This window comes from Bubalus bubalis, chromosome 3 (assembly GCF_019923935.1).
Source record: "Bubalus bubalis isolate 160015118507 breed Murrah chromosome 3, NDDB_SH_1, whole genome shotgun sequence".
NCBI lineage: Eukaryota > Metazoa > Chordata > Mammalia > Artiodactyla > Bovidae > Bubalus > Bubalus bubalis.
The window spans coordinates 74,858,649-74,872,807 of NC_059159.1; positions in this window are offsets into that span (position 1 = coordinate 74,858,649).

Consider the following 14,159-nt stretch of genomic DNA (forward strand, 5'->3'; position numbering starts at 1 on the left):
ATAATAAACAAGCTCTTTCTGTAGTCATTTATGTTATAAAGCACAAATTCAGGGCATTGTTGGAGCATCTTTCATAAAGATTCTCCTTTGTCTTATGGTAGTTGGGTTCAGGTGATTGATAGAATTACAAGATAAGATTTCAGAAAGAATTCTGTATAACGTATTTGAAGACAAGATAGAACATGTGCATGTGTGTGCTTAGTCGCTCAGTCGTGTCCGACTCTTTGGGACCCCATGGACTATAGTCCGCCTCACTCTTCTGTCCTTGAGAATTCTCCAGGGAAGAATACTAGAGTGGGTTGCCATACCCTCCTCCAGGGGATCTTCTCAATCCAGGGATCGAACTGAAGTCTCCTGCATTGCAGGTGGATTCTTTACCATCTGAGCCACCAGGGAAGGCCAAGATAGAGTATATTTCAGGACAAATGAAATTTGAGGTACCTGAGACTTTTCAGTTGAGAGTCTGTCTTAAAAACAATTTTAGCAAGGTTGAATTTTATCCTGAAGCCTGTGAGAACTTATTAAAAGACACTAAACATAAGAATAATAGAGTTAAAATGTAATTTTGGATAGACTACCTATTTCTTGGATGTGAAATGGAGAATAATTTGGGCTATGATGGAGTATGTAGATGTAAAGGAAGAGAAATAGGAGGTCATTTCATTTATCTGAGTGATGGAACATGGTGACTTAGGCTGGCCTGTTAGTACTTCATATAGTTATGTCCATGCTCCAAACAACTCAACTTCTTTACATAAAACTCAAGAAATGTGATTTTCTTGGGAAGTGCCTTATGAGTCCTTCACATTACAAAAGAAAATCTAATCATAAATGCCCTGGAAACTTATTTCTCTTTTTAACATTTAGTCCTAAGCTATACTTTGAAATAAAATATTGTCTACTGAAGACTTTGTGGCATTTGCTTCTGTTTCTCTTACTGAAGCAATAATTTTAAGATGTTTAGAAAGGCTTAATAGTATCAAATAAAATTTAATATTTAAACAGTTTTCATTCCATTTTATCTGTGTTTTATTTGCATACTCTCACTGTGATTAATGAAGACCCTACTTTAGTAGAATCAGTAGATTGAGCGTTAGTCAGTTTTGTCGACTCTTTGTGATCCCATGGACTGTAGCCCGCCAGGCTCCCCTGTACATGGAATTCTCCAGGCAAGAATACTGGAGTGGGTAGCCATTCTCTTCTCCAGGGGACCTTCCTGGCCCAGGGATCAAACCCAGGTCTTCTGTATTGCAGGCAGATTCTTTACTGTCTGAAACACCAGGGAAGCCCAGGGAAGATAAATAGATAGATAGATGTATATATTATTTGTAAGTAAGGAAGTATTTTTAATAAATAATGCAAGATTTTAGCACCAGGGAAATTATTTTATAAATTAATATTTTACATGATCAGAAAGTCTTACAGGAAGCAAGGCACTTTGCAGTTACCATCTTCTTAGGTAAGTGGAATAGATATTTCATCTTTTCTTACTTTTTAAATTAGTAGACTTCAACTTAAACAATAAAGATTGAAAGACAGCTGGTTAAATTAATAATATCTCTTTGGGGTGTATTTGGTATTAATTATAAGGCAAATGGTAATTTTAGATACTTTTTCATGAGGGAAAACTTAGAATCACTGAAAAAGAGTGTAAAGGACAAATGTATTTTTAGTAATTTGATTAGCATTCAGAGATCTAACAGATATCAAAACAAAACAGGCAAATGATATATATACCTTTGCAAAGGAAAAAGATTTACCAAAATAAACTTTTATCATTGTAAAATTAATCACAAACACACCACTTTTCGTGTATACATTTATGACATGATACAATTTCATTTTAAATTGATTCAAGTACTGCTACTGCTAAGTCACTTCAATCATGTCTGACTCTGTGTGACGCCGTAGATGGCAGCCCACCAGGCTCCCCCGTCCCTGGGATTCTCCAGGCAAGAACACTGGAGTGGGTTGCAATTTCCTTCTCCAATGCATGAAAGTGAAAAGAGAAAGTGAAGTCTCTCAGTTGTGTCCAACTCCTAGCCACCCCATGGACTGCAGCCCACCAGGCTCCTTCATCCATAGGATTTTCCAGGCAAGAGTACTGGAGTGGGTTGCCATTGCCTTCAGGTAAATGAGAAGTAAAACACTTGGTCAGATTGTCAGAGGCAAGCTGACACGTGGTAAAGAAGGTCACTGGAGTCTGGATGTGTAGACACTGGCTCCTAAGAGAAATGAGTAGAGCTTGCCCAGGTCACACATGTACTTCCATCCTCTCCCTCACCATGAAAAGATTTTGAGACCAAATACTAAGGTTGTAAGTAAACTAATTAAAGGGAGACAGATCCAAACCATGGTTCGGAGCAATGTCTAACCTCACCATCTCTCAGGAGGGATTAATCAAAAATAGCTAATTATGAAACAGATGCTCATTGAAATAATTATGATATTGATTTTCTTTTTATCCCCAATTATATGCCAACTAAATGTGTATATAATGTGTTAATTTGAATAATCTAATTTCTAATTATGTTCTAATTCTAAAATATTTCTAATAATTTCTCTTATATAAATATATGTATACATATTATTTTAATTAGGGGAATTTATTTTTTAAATTTTTATTGGATTATAGTTGTGTTATATATATTTGCTTTATAATGTTTTATTTTTGCTGTTCAGTCAAGTGCATTGATTATACGTGTATATATGTATACCCTTGGTTAATCTGGCATTCACAACATTAAGTCTTTGTTCCTGTAATAGATCGCATATACCCCAATGGAAAAAATATATATATGTATCTTAACCTGGAGGGCTGATACAAAAATGCATTAGTTAGCTAGCCACTACTAAGGTTAAATGTTGTGTGATCACACTAGGTCATTAGGAAGACCTTATGAAGTACATTGCACAACTTTCTACCCAAGGAATTAAAGGAGGAAACATTTGTCAATTGAATCCTATCCACTGTTGATCAAAGGTGACTCCCTGGGGCATTAATTCCCCTCACATATGAGTTGAGTATGCAGGAATGCCCAGATGGTTGCTCTGAATGCTCCAAGTTGTCCAGTGGAAAAGCCCCAGGCCAGAAATCAGGAGACATACAAGTTAATATAATTCAATATACTATTAAGTTGTACATACATGAAACTAGACAGTCAGTAGATGACTTGCCACTACAGTGCTGGTTAAAATAAGAATTGGGGCTGGGAAGATGGGTAGTATGCTTGAGAAATGTCTGAGGTAAATCTTCTCATCACCATTGTGTGGATGATGGCCTACAGACTGAGGAAGCTTTTACCCAAAGCCACGTGTTGGAAAGTAGCAGAGTCAGATTTCTGTACACTTCTTGAGCCTCTCCTTGCGGTCCCTAAGCAGCTTTTTAACCACCTTGGAGTGATCTCCCAAATCATGGACCAAATGGAAATAAAGATTTTTGCAGGAAAAAAAAATGTTCAGTGTTTTGTTACTATGTTCAATGTTCAGATCAGATCAGTCACTCAGTCGTGTCCGACTCTTTGAGACCCCATGAATCGAAGCATGCCAGGCCTCCCTGTCCATAACCAACTCCCAGAGTTTACTCAAACTTATGCCCATCGAGTCGGTGATGCCATCGAGCTCTCTCATTCTCTGTTGTCCCTTTCTCCTCCTGCCCCCAATCCCTCCCAGCATCAGAGTCTTTTCCAATGAGTCAACTCTTCGCATGAGGTGGCCAGAGTACTGGAGTTTCAGCTTTAGCATCATTCCTTCCAAAGAAATCCCAGGGCTGATCTCCTTCAGAATGGACTGGTTGGATCTCCTTGCAGTCCAAGGGACTCTCAAGAGTCTTCTCCAATACCACAGTTCAAAAGCATCAATTCTTCAGTGCTCAGCCTTCTTCACAGTCCAACTCTCACATCCATACATGACCACTGGAAAAACCATAGCCTTGACTAGACAGACCTTTGTTGGCAAAGTAATGTCTCTGCTTTTGAATATGCTATCTAGGTTGGTCATAACTTTCAATGTTAGGATTGATAACAAAACAACTGTGAACAGGTTTCACAACATTTGAATGTGAGAAGGTGGTTGTTGTTCAGTTGCTAAGTCATATACAACTTTTTGTGACCCCATGGACTGCAGCATGCCAGGTTCCCTGTCCTTCACTATGTCCCAGAGTTTGCTCAAATCCACGTCCATTGAGTTGGTTATGCTATTTAACCATCTCATCCTCTTCCATCGTCGTCTCCTTTTGCCTTAAATCTTTCCCAGCATCAAGGTCTTTTCCAAAAAATCAGCTCTTTGCATCAGATGGCCAAAGTGCTGGAGTTTCAGCTTCAGCATCCGTCCTTCCCATGAATATTTAGGGTTGATGTCCTTTAGGATGACTTCCCTGGTGGCTCAGATGGTAAACCGTCTGCCTACATTGCAGGAGACCCAGATTCAATCCCTGAGTCGGGAAGATCCCCTGGAGAAGGAAATGGCAACCATCTCCAGTCTTCTTGCCTGGAAAATCCCATGGACAGAGGAACCTGGTAGGCTACAGTCCATGGGGTCACAAAGAGTTGGACATGACTGAGCAACTTCACTTTCACTTCCTTTAGGATTGACTGATTTCACTTTGTGTAGGTATCTACTTGGATAGGTGATAGGATGTCCTTGTGCTTCTCTGTGAAGACCTTAAGATTCTAACCACAAACCAGTAACTAGAAAGATGAATGTATTTTATTTGTTCCTGGGCTAGGGAGAAAAGAACTGTCTATGAAGCAGTCAAAGGTTTCCTCAGTGAGCAAATCTGGCCCAGTTCTAGGTCTGTATCCTGATTTCCCTATTGCTAGGAGGACACCTGGTCACCAGACACCAATGAGACATTGTAGGCACTAAGTGAAATAGAGGTTGGTCCTACCATGCTGGAGGGGTCATGTTTCCACTGCCTCCAGAGCTATTGCATGACTGATCCTGGAAAACCTTTGCTGCCTGATATTCTGGGTCCTTGGAATTTTAGTCTGAGTGCAGAGATGAGGTGGAGAAGGCAATGGCACCCCACTCCAGTACTCTTGCCTGGAAAATCCCATGGACGGAGGAGCCTGGTAGGCTGCAGACCATGGGGTCGTGAAGAGTCGAACACGACTGAGCGACTTCACTTTCACTTTTCCCTTTCATGCATTGGAGAAGGATATGGCAACCCACTCCGGTGTTATTGCCTGGAGAATCCCAGGGACGGGGGAGCCTGGTGGGCCGCCGTCTATGGGGTCGCACAGAGTCGGACATGACTGAAGCGACTTAGCAGCAGCAGCAGCAACAGAGATGAGGGCAGGGCTATTCTTTCCATTGAATTCAATTTTCTTCTGAGCTTTAAAATTACCCCTTGGACCTTCAACATGCATTTACTAATCTTCCTCTTTTTTATTATTTATTTATTTGGCTGTGTCAGGTCTTAGTTGCAGTACATGGGATCTTTCATCATGTTGCACTGAGCTCTCTAGCTGTGGCAGGCCAGCTTAGTTGCTCCAAGTCATGTGGGATCTCAGTTCCCTAATCATGGATTGAACTCACATTGCCTGCATTGGAAGGCAGATTCTTAACTACTGGACCCCCAGGAAAATCTTATATTTACTGGTCTTATGAAACATTATTAAAGCTAAAACTTATAATTTCCTATATCAAATAGCTTCAGCCTGAACCCAGGTCATTTACTCACAGGAATAGTATAAAAAACAAGTTCCTATGTAATTCAGGATAGATTCCCTCACAGTAGAAGTCCTGACAGTCACGTGTACGCTTGTGACTTAATATTGATATTTTGCTCCTCTCATATCAGATCAGTTGCTGAGTCGTGTCCGACTCTTTGCGACCCCATGAATCGCAGCATGCCAGGCCTCCCTGTCCATCACCAACCCCCGGAGTTCACTCAGACTCATGTCCATCGAGTCAGCGATGCCATCCAGCCATCTCATCCTCTGTCGTCCCCTTCTCCTCCTGCCCCCAATCCCTCCCAGCATCAGAGTCTTTTCCAATGAGTCAACTCTTTGCATGAGGTGGCCAAAGTACTGGAATTTCAGCTTCAGCATCATTCCTTCCAAAGAAATCCCAGGGCTGATCTCCTTAAGAATGGACTGGGTGGATCTCCTTGCAGTCCAAGGGACTCTCAAGAGTCTTCTCCAACACCACAGTTCAAAAGCATCAATTCTTTGGTGCTCAGCCTTCTTCACAGTCCAACTCTCACATCCATGCATGACCACAGGAAAAACCATAGCCTTGACTAGACGAACCTTTGTTGGCAAAGTAATGTCTCTGCTCTTGAATATGCTATCTAGGTTGGTCATAACTTTCCTTCCAAGGAGTAAGCGTCTTTTAAGTTCATGGCTGCAGTCACCATCTGTAGTGATTTTGGAGCCCAGAAAAATAAAGTCTGACACTGTTTCCACTGTTTCCCCATCTATTTCCCATGAAGTGATGGGACCAGATGCCATGATCTTCATTTTCTGAATGTTGAGCTTTAAGCCGATTTTTTCACTCTCCACTTTCACTTTCATCAAGAGGCTTTTGAGCTCCTCTTCACTTTCTGCCATAAGGGTGGTGTCATCTGCATATCTGAGGTTATTGATATTTCTCCCAGCAATCTTGATTCCAACTTGTGTTTCTTCCAGTCCAGCGTTTCTCATGATGTACTCTGCATATAAGTTAAATAAACAGGGTGACAATATACAGCCTTGATGAACTCCTTTTCCTATTTGGAACCAGTCTGTTGTTCCATATCCAGTTTCTAACTGTTGCTTCCTGATCTGCATACAAATTTCTCAAGAGGCAGGTCAGGTGGTCTGGTATTCCCAGCTCTTTCAGAATTTTCCACAGTTTATTGTGATCCACACAGTCAAAGGCTTTGGCATAGTCAATAAAGCAGAAATAGATGTTTTTTCTGAAACTCTCTTGCTTTTTCCATGATCCAGCAGATGTTGGCAATTTGATCTCTGGTTCCTCTCCCTTTTCTAAAACCAGCTTGAACATCAGGAAGTTCACAGTTCATGTATTGCTGAAGCCTGGGTTGGAGAATTTTGAGCATTACTTTACTAGCGTGTGAGATGAGTGCAATTGTGCAGTAGTTTGAGCATTCTTTGGCATTGCCTTTCTTTGGGATTGGGATGAAAACTGACCCTTTCCAGTCCTGTGGCCACTGCTGACTTTTCCAAATTTGCTGGAATATTGAGTGCAGCACTTTCACAGCATCATCTTTCAGGATTTGGAATAGCTCAACTGGAATTCCATCACCTCCACTAGCTTTATTCATAGTGATGCTTTCTAAGGCCCACTTGACTTCACATTCCAGGATGTCTGGCTCTAATTCAGTGATCACAGCATCATGATTATCTGGGTCGTGAAGATCTTTTTTGTACAGTTCTTCTGTGTATTCTTGCCATCTCTTCTTAATATCTTCTGCTTCTGTTAGGTCCATACCATTTCTGTCCTTTATCGAGCTCATCTTTGCATGAAATGTTCCTTTGGTATCTCTGATTTTCTTGAAGAGATCCCTAGTCTTTCCCATTCTGTTGTTTTCCTCTATTTCTTTGCATTGATCGCTGAAGAAGGCTTTCTTATCTCTTCTTGCTATTCTTTGGAACTCTGCATTCAGATGTTTATATCTTTCCTTTTTTCCCTTGCTTTTCACTTCTCTTCTTTTCACAGCTATTTGTAAGGCCTCCCCAGACAGCCATTTTGCTTTTTTGCATTTCTTTTCCATGGGGATGGTCTTGATCCCTGTCTCCTGTACAATGTCATAAACCTCATTCCATAGTTCATCAGGCACTCTATCTATCAGATCTAGGCCCTTAAATCTATTTCTCATTTCCACTGTATAATCATAAGGGATTTGATTTAGGTCATACCTGAATGGTCTAGTGGTTTTCCCTACTTTCTTCAATTTCAGTCTGAATTTGGCCATAAGGAGTTCATGGTCTGAGCCACAGTCAGCTCCTGGTCTTGTTTTTGCTGACTGTATAGAGCTTCTCCATCTTTGGCTGCAAAGAATAGAATCAATCTGATTTTGGTGTTGACCATCTAGTGATGTCCATGTGTAGAGTCTTCTCTTGTGTTGTTGGAAGAGGGTGTTTATTATGACCAGTGCATTTTCTTGGCAAAACTCTATCAGTCTTTGCCCTGCTTCATTCTGTATTCCAAGGCCAAATTTGCCTGTTACTCCAGGTGTTTCTTGACTTCCTACTTTTGCATTCCAGTCCCCTAAAATGAAAAGGACATCTTTTTTTGGGTTTTAGTTCTAAAAGGTCTTGTAGGTCTTCATAGAACCGTTCAACTTCAGCTTCTTCAGCGTTACTGGTTGGGGCATAGGCTTGGATTACTGTGATATTGATTGGTTTGCCTTGGAAACGAACAGAGATCATCTGTCATTTTTGAGATTGCATCCAAGTACTGCATTTTGGACTCTTTTGTTGACCACGATGGTCACTCCATTTCTTCTGAGGGATTCCTGCCCGTAGTAGTAGATATAATGGTCATCTGAGTTAAATTCACCCATTCCAGTCCATTTCAGTTCGCTGATTCCTAGAATGTCGACATTCACTCTTGCCATCTCTTGTTTGACCACTTCCAATTTGCCTTGATTCATGGACCTGACATTCCAGGTTCCTATGCAATATTGCTCTTTCCAGCATCGGACCTTGCTTCTATCACCAGTCACATCCACAGCTTGGTATTCTTTTTGCTTTGGCTCCATTCCCCCCCTCCCTTTTTTTTGTTCCTCTACATCTATCAAATTGACTTTATCCCAACAACCTCAAAACAAACAAATGAGCAACCATTGATTTTACACATCAAGTATGTCTTTGTCTGTTAATATAAAATTCTTACCATCTTAATTACAATCTACAATGTCAGAAAAATATCTCCTTTTACTTTCTCTAGGCTAAATGTGGAAGACTTTCGTTTCAGTTCAGTTCAGTCACTCAGCTGTGTCCAACTCTTTGCCACCCCATGGACCGCAGCATGCCAGGCTTCCCTGTCCATCATCAACTCCTGGAGTTTACTCAAACTCATGTCCATTGAGTCAGTGATGCTATCCAACTGTCTCATCCTCTGTCATCCCCTTCTCCTCCTGCCTTCAATCATTCCCAGCATCAGGGTCTTTTCCAGTGAGTCAGTTCTTCGCATCAGGTGGCCAAAGCATTGGAGTTTCAGCTTCAGCATCAGTCCTTCCAATGAATATTTAGGCCTGATTTCCTTTAGGACAGACTGGTTTGACCTCCTTGCAGTCCAAGTGACTCTGAATGTCAAAGGCCTTAGGACTATAATTAAAATGAAAAAGAAAATTATTACTATAATATAAAAGCCTTTGCAAAACAGTTAGTATATTTTTTCAAGTCTCCTATTCTTTTTTCCCATTTTCTCTACATGAATTGGTGTTGTCAGTATAGTTTCAATTATGTTAAATAGAAGAGATATATTGTGTCTAAACAGGTGGTTGTCAAAGCAATATTTTATAACTAAGAATGTTTCTTATTTTATTCAAATATAGAAAAGACATTTATATCTAGTAAATATTTTTATATCTAGTAGAATTCCTCTTTATTCTTCTCAGCCCCAGACCTATTAATATTAAAGACAGAATGCCTGTTTTTCTGTGTTCCTCCAACTTGGGCAAAAATGAAAATGATGACTGTGTGTGTATGTGTGTTTTGTGGAAAGGGATGTTTGTATTCAGGCAATTATTTTCTAACTTACCAATTAAGCAGTACGTTTTCAAATATTGCTTTCTCTTTTCAGAGTGAGAGTGCCTTTCTCACATGGTTTCCTATATGCATTCCCAAAGTCTCCTTAGTAGTGCACAGAGATGGAGATATTTTGTTGTTGTCACTCTCTGGCCATTCTTCTATCTTTTCCATATAATGGGTTTCAAGTTGTGTCCTAATTTATGGTCGTTTCTTGTTATCGTTTAGCCACTACGTTGTGTCTAATTCTTTGTGACTCCATGAACTGTAGCCCGCCAGGCTCCTCTGTCTATGGGATTTCACAGGCAAGAATGCTGGAGTGGGTTGCCATTTCCTTCCCTAAGGAATCTTCCTGAACCAAGGATTGTACCTACATCTCTTGCATTGGCAGGCAAATTCTTTGTCACTGAGCAACCAGGGAAGCCCCCAACTTATAGTTTAAGTACATTTTAATTTGTTCAGCCCCACATTATTTATTTTATATATGTAAATTCATTCTTTCATACACATGCAATTAATGAATTCATAAATTTGGCTAATATTTATTGCTTTTATAGTTGATTTGCAATGTTGTGTTATTTCCAGGTGTATAGCAGAGTGATTCAGTTTTATATATCTATATATACTAATATATATATATATTATTTTTCAGATTTTTTCCATTATAGATATAACAAGATATTGAATATAGTTCCTTGTGCTATACAGTATGTCCTTGTTGTTCACCTATTTTATATATAGTGGTGTGTATCTGTTAATTCCAAACTTCTGATTCATCCTCCACTCTGCCCCCAGTTACCTGTTTGATAACTGTAAGTTGGTTTTCTCTGTGATTCTGTTTCTTCTGTTTTGTAAATAAGTTCATTTATATTACCTTTTAAATTCCACATGTAAGTAATAGCATGTGATATTTGTCTTTCTCTGACTTACTTCACTTAATATGATAATCTCTAGATTCATTTTATTGCTTTTTTTAAAAAAATATGTGATGCAGGTACTATAATAAGTAAATGGATCTCACAAATAAAAACAGAAATAAGCTTCTGCTCTTAAAGATCTTCCAGTAAGGTATAAAACCAATTGGCCCTTTGTTTTAAATCTTTGCAATGGAAAGATGCCATGCATGGTTAGAGAGGTATACACAGAGTATAAAGGAGCAAAGAGAGGCACCCAGAGGACTGAGGTGAGGTGTTATTTAGCTGAATTTTAAAGGCTAAGGTAACAGCTCTGAGTACTTTAAAAATATATCATCAGTCTGCCTGTCCTGGACTTGACTAAAAATTAAGGTTGTTGATCTTTAAAAATCATAGTCCCAGCTTTAAAGAGAATAGAATTTTAACACACATTTGGGATAATAAATCCTATCTCTTTTAGAATCTCATTCCTGCACATGTATAGCCTCTGGGTACCTAAAAAAGAGATGCCACATATTGACTGCTTTAGCCTGTGTTGACCTCTATTTGTTTTGAATACAACCTATAACCCGTTGATTTCCCTGCAAACATAATAAAATCAAACTGATTCTCCAGAAACCTAAATCACCCTATTAAGGGCAAATACAGACCTTGCATCCATTAAGAGAGGTTGGACTCCAGCGTCAAAGGAGTGTACTGCTTAACAGCCTAAAAGCAAACTGGCAGTACACATATTTCTGTAATAAAAGTTTTTAGAATATAGTTTTTTTTTTCCCCTTAATACAAGAAGCATTTTGATATGACTCATTCATTTGTATGTACCTAGGATAATTTAATCATGCTAAAAACTTGAGATCAAGATTCTGACTTATTCAACTCAAAAGACACAGAAAATACTAAATTAACATGCTAGAGATTTTGACTTTTTAAAAAACATTTATTTATTTTAGTATAATTTATTTATTTTAATTGGAGCTAATTACTTTACAATATTGTACTGGTTTTGCCATACATTGACATGAATCCACCACGGGTGTACACGTGTTCCCCATCCTGAACCCCCCACCCTCTTCCCTCCCCATCCCATCCCTCTGGGTCTTCCCAGTGCACAAGTCCTGAGCATCCTGTATCATGCATTGAACCTGGACTGGCTATTCATTTCACATATGATAATATACATGTTTCAATGGCATCCTCCCAAATCATCCCACCCTCACCCTCTCCCACAGAGTCCAAAAGACTGTTCTATACATCTGTATCTCTTTTGCTGTCTCGCATGCAGGATTATTGTTACCATCTTTCTAAATTTCATATATATGAGTTAATATACTGTATTGGTGTTTTTCTTTCTGGCTTACTTCACTCTGTATAATAGGCTCCATTTTCACCCACCTCATTAGAACTGATTCAAACATATTCTTTTTAATGGCTGAGTAATACTTCATTGTGTATATGTACCACTGCTTTCTTATCCATTCATCTGCTGATGGACATCTAAGTTGCTTCCATATCCTGGCTATTATAAACAGTGCTGCGATGAACATTGGGGTACACATGTCTCTTTCAATTCTGATTTCCTCAGTGTGTATGCCCAGCAGTGGGATTGCTGGATCATAAGGCAGTTCTATTTCCAGTTTTTTAAGGAATCTCCACACTGTTCTCTATAGTGGCTGTACTAGTTTGCATTCCCACCAACAGTGTAAGAGGGTTCCCTTTTCACTCATTTTCACTATATTGATTCTTCTGATCCATGAACACAGTACATTTCTCCATCTATCAGTGTCCTCTTTGATTTCTTTCACCAGTGTTTTATTGTTTTGTATATATAGGTCTTTTGTTTCTTTAGGTAGATAATTCCTATTTTATTCTTTTCATTGCAATGGTGAATGGAATTGTTTCCTTAGTTTCTTTCTATTTTCTTATTATTAGTGTATAGGAATGCAAGGGATTTCTGTGTGTTGATTTTATTTTATTTATTTATTTATTTTTCGCATTTCTTGTATTTTTATTTATTTATTTTTTTAATTTTATTTTATTTTTAAACTTTACATAACTGTATTAGTTTTGCCAAATGTGTGTTGATTTTATATCCTGCAACTTTACTATAGTCATTGGTTAGCTCTAGTAATTTTCTGGTGGAGTCTTTAGGGTTTTCTATGTAGAGGATCATGTCATCTGCAAACAGTGAGTGTTTTACTTCTTCTTTTCCAATTTGGATTCCTTTTCTTTCTTTTTCTGCTCTGATTGCTGTGGCCAAAACTTCCAAAACTATGTTGAATAGTAGTGGTGAGAGTGGGCACCCTTGTCTTGTTCCTGACTTTAGGGGAAATGCTTTCAATTTTTCACCATTGAGGATAATGTTTGCTGTGGGTTTCATATATAACTTTTATTATATTGAGGAATATTCCTTCTATTCCTGCTTTCTTGAGGGTTTTTATCATACATGGATGTTGAATTTTGTCAAAGGCTTTTTCTGCCTCTATTGAGATAATCATATGGTGTTAATTTTTCAACTTTTTAATGTGGTGTATTACATTGATTGATTTATGAATATTGAAGAATCCTTGCATCCCTGGGATAAAGCCCACTTGGCCATGATGTATGATCTTTTTAATGTGTTGTTGGATTCTTATAGCTAGAATTTTGTTAAGGATTTTTGCATCTATGTTCATCAGTGATATTGGCATGTAAAAGAAAGCAGGAGTAGCAATACTCATATCAGATAAAATAGACTTTAAAACAAAGACTGTGAAAAGAGACAAAGGAGGATACTACATAATGATCAAAGGATCAATCCAAGAAGAAGATATAACAATTATAAATATATATGCACCTAATGTAGGAGCACCACAATATGTAAGACAAATGCTAACAAGTATGAAAGGGGAGATAACAATAACACTTTAATTGTTGGAGACTTTAATACCCCACTCACACCTATGGATAGATCAACTAAACAGAAAATTAACAAGAAAATGCAAACTTTTAATGATACAATAGACCAGTTAGACCTAATTGATATCTATAGGATATTTCACCCCAAAACAATGAATTTCACTTTTTTCTCAAGTGCACATGGAACCTTCTCCAGGATAGATCACATCCTGGGCCATAAATCTAGCTTTGGTAAATTCAAAAAAATTGAAATTATTCCAAGCATCTTTTCTGACCACAATGCAGTAAGATTAGATCTCAATTACAGGAGAAAAACTATTAAAAATTCCAACATATGGAGGCTGAACAACACGCTGCTGAATAAACAACAAATCACAGAAAAAATTAAAAAAGAAATCAAAATATGCATAGAAATGAATGAAAATGAAAACAAAACAACCCAAAACCTGTGGGGCACTGTAAAAGCAGTGCTAAGGGAAAGGTTCATAGAAATACAGGCATACCTCAAGAAACAAGAAAAAAGTCAAATAAATAACCTAACTGGACACCTAAAGCAACCAGAAAAAGAATTGAAGAACCCCAGGGTTAGTAAAAGGAAAGAAATCTTAAAAATTAGGGCAGAAATAAATGCAAAAGAAACAAAAGAGAC